This window comes from Malaya genurostris, chromosome 2 (genome assembly GCF_030247185.1).
Source record: "Malaya genurostris strain Urasoe2022 chromosome 2, Malgen_1.1, whole genome shotgun sequence".
In the NCBI taxonomy this organism is placed as follows: Eukaryota; Metazoa; Arthropoda; class Insecta; order Diptera; family Culicidae; genus Malaya; species Malaya genurostris.
Window position 1 is genome coordinate 162,583,348 of NC_080571.1, and position 3,794 is coordinate 162,587,141.

General features: G+C 35.2%; 1 pseudogene; it reads right to left on the reverse strand.

The window, feature by feature from the left end:
- Nucleotides 1-574: 574 nt before the first annotated feature.
- On the reverse strand, nt 575-1,924 carry LOC131431651 (proteasome subunit beta type-7-like; annotated as a pseudogene).
- Nucleotides 1,925-3,794: the final 1,870 nt, after the last annotated feature.

Consider the following 3,794-nt stretch of genomic DNA (forward strand, 5'->3'; position numbering starts at 1 on the left):
TATTATTTCCATCCTCTTTATCTCTTCCTTCAGAATATCAAAGGCGCGATCGTTTCTTATTCAAGAGTGTATAAGTAAATTGAATCAGATTTTAGATGTAAACGGTGAATGCATGTTTGTAGCAAAAGATATATTCAAATTAAAGATTCTGTATTCGATACTAGTTAGCGTGATTCTGAATAGCAAACAACTTTGCGGTCGACTTGTAAGTCTACGGGTCTATTGCATGGTCAGTGTTGCAATACTACGGACACTAAGAATCTTTCCAAGTCAGAACTGAAACATACAAAATCTGACTCGTTAAGTTCGTTATATGTACATTGACCAATCGAATAAAAACCTTGAGTGCAAAATTTGGAGTCGGAATTAGCAATGCAAAAATCATTTAGAAACTTATTTGCAGGTACCGTACAACAAAGCTTTGAATGCAAAAACTGAATGAAAAATTGCGGTTCTTCCAAAAAACATGTTTCCAAGCGTGGAATGCAACATGGTTGCCCGTAACAGATTCGAATGTTTATTTCGTTTTATTTAGAAAAAAGTTTTAGCAAATACAAATAATAATACCCCTAAGTCCCATACATTCGGAGCGCTAATGTTTGGTTCACAGAATGATCAATTTAGCCTAGCATGTTTTACTTTTTCGTCATGACAGCTTAGAAAAGTTGAAAAAGAAAATCTCTGGCAACACTACGACATCGAAGCATGCTAGTAATTATCATGAAAACAATGCGTCGCTATCAAATAGCGGATGAAAACATTTATGAATGAAATGACCTATATTTCAAAACGAAAACTTCGATGATTTGAGGTATTTTATTTATTCCATTACCAAGTTTCATATTGTTTTTTTTAATGGAAGAACCATATTCATAACTGACGCCAGTGTGATATTCTTCTGGACCACAAGTGATCGACAAATATCCAACAAGTTGTTGTAGCATATCTGGAATTGTGTATTTATTGACGTTTTAATATGTTAAATAATAAACGATTGAATCAGAGATCAGAGTGCGCTCGCATTCCTCGGTAATATCAATGTTGAAACACTTGCTCTGTTGAACTGCCGTTGTTGTAGTCATATGCGAGGGAACGGCTACCTTTTTTAGTAGCAAATATTGTGCATCATTCTTTCGAATCACACATAGATCAATGTTAGAACCGGATCCTAAATCGTTGAAAACTCCGGCAGTAATTGCCTCACGAACCAACTTTTTGCTCTCCTCTTCATCCATATCTGGTTTCCAGCGAGACTCGAACACGGACATAGCTGCAAGTCTGCCCGATCTCATTGTAGCATAAGGCAGCTTATCTGTCGATCCGTGAGGATAAATACAATAAATATACGATCCCGTGTGATATACACCCCCTAAAACCAAAGCAGCGCTAATATGACCTTGATAGCGAAACAAAAACTGTTTCAACATCGTATTAGCAATAACTATCGGGACTGTTCATCCAGTATTTAACCGGTGTAATTCTAAATTTGACGATATCATATGAGTGGTTATTTCCGTGTCAGCAGCTGTTCCGGCACCACAGTAGTTCATGTTTTTAGTCAAGTAGTGAATATTTTCGCAGTTTTTATCCTCCACGATTGGTCTCTCAGTAGCACGAGTTTTAATAGCTTTCGGCGGAACAAATCGTTGGTGCATTGTTGAGCATTTCTATAAAACATCAAGGTTAGAAATTCAAGTCTTGCGTTTCCTCTGACGACACTAACCTGCGACAGTTTTCAAAACTGAATCCGGGTGCTTCCAGATGTCGATAGTCATATCGGTTCTTAGTCAAACAATGGTAATCACAAAAAGCAGCTTCAATTACATTCAAATTCATTCGGATTTTCCACGATCTCGAAAAATTAAACATCTTTGTTTATGAGCATAATAAACAGTCACTATGGTGAATCATTTTCCAGTCATCAGAGTTGCCAGTTTTATATAAAATTCAATAAGGTACACGCTTACTTGTGGCTACCCAGTGAGTGAATCGAAAGTACTCATTTTCAACAACTGTGAACAGATGTCAAAAAATGAGTAGAATTAAAAACTGTCACTGTGTCAAAGTAACTTAACCGCGCCATCCGACATTTTAAAGTTTTTCCGGATGGATAAAATTAAAAGTATTATAGACAGCGAGTCGTGTCAGGCTCTAGCTGGTAAGTAAAATACATTAAAATGCATTTTTACATTATGCAATAAAAATACATTTGAACTATGAATAGATTTCCCGTTTGTGGTTGCTTGGTGGATTGATGCCGAGAGAAGCAGAACTGTTCCGAATACATGTTTGAAAAAAAAAACATTGAATTAAACCTGTTGCACATGTGGGTATTGCAATAAAACGTAGTTATTTTTTAAAAGTTTTTAAAGTAATTTATTTAAACATCATTGGGTTGGATAATAATGGGTACTTTCCACATATTTACAAATGTCAACAAAAGAGAGTAAGTTCTACTCAAATTTTGCGGAAAGCATATTTACCCAAAATTGCGTAATACTTACTGTACTCAATTTTGGGTAGGTATAGTTTTTGCGAAATTGAGTGACTTTTGACTCAATTTTGGGTAGCCACAAGTAAGCGTGTACACCGTCACTCTGACAGTGTATCATGACAGTGTACCGCACGATGCAAAATGTGTCCTTGAAAATTTGTCGGAGTACTCCGTATTATAATTTGTATTTGGTTTTAGTTCACCAAGTTATTTAATAATGTCTTTCTTGAGTAATATGGTCTCAAGCCTTCCAGACATATCCAGTTATCTTCTATATATGAATAGTATAGTGTTTCTATTAACCTGGAATATATTCCAAAATACATATGTGCTGATAATCTGGAATTCATTTTCTTCCTGTTATGCATTGAATTATCTTATCTCTAGAAACGGCATATTAACTATTATATTATTTTGGTCATAGCTACCAGAAGTTCGCGACTTTTACACACATTAAAACTGTCACTTTACATTGTAAAATTTAAAACTCGGTTAAAGGGCATCTTTCATCAAGTAGAAGCTTGTGTTCAGTATATTTTGAATTCTTTAGCTTAATGTCGTTGTTTACCACAAAACTTGATATAAAAGTAACTGAGGCCCAAATTTATAGCTGCAGTTAAAAGGACAATTTCATGTAAACTTTGAGAAGTATCTTAATCATTTCCTCTATGTGCTTTTACGCTCAATCCAATTTTGGAAATGTAGATGTTGCAATCACGAGCGCACGCAGAAGAAGATGCGGTGCCTTGAAATTTCAAACAGCACATCCAGTTTCTATGCGCTTGCTACAATTCTCGTACACATTTCATTGCCGGTTCTGGTTGGGAAATTTGGGGATAAGTACGATTACCTATAAAGTACACTTATATTTCCAAAAATGGTAGGTAACAAAAACTACCTAAACATGAATTCAAGCTCAATTTGGTTTTGAAGAATCTTATATCTGCCATTGAATTATAAAAATTTCATAGTGTGTATACATAGATTTTGATTTTGTCATAAAAAAAGGTTTTGAAATTACTTGCAAATTCGACTAGTGAAAGTTGACATTCGACTAGGATAAGTTAAGCAATTCCTCCGTGTGTATGTATGTGTATTGTATGTGTCAAACAACGTCACTCAATTTCTCAGGCATGACTGCACCTATTTTCCCAAATCAGGCTGAAATGAAAAGGCTGCATAGGTTACTATTGAATTTAATTCGGATCCGACTTCCGCAGTTACAAGTCTAAGAATGTCGAAAATTTTCTACTCTAATGGGCTAAGTAGCTTGTGTCCGCATTAAAAAAAATCAAACGTT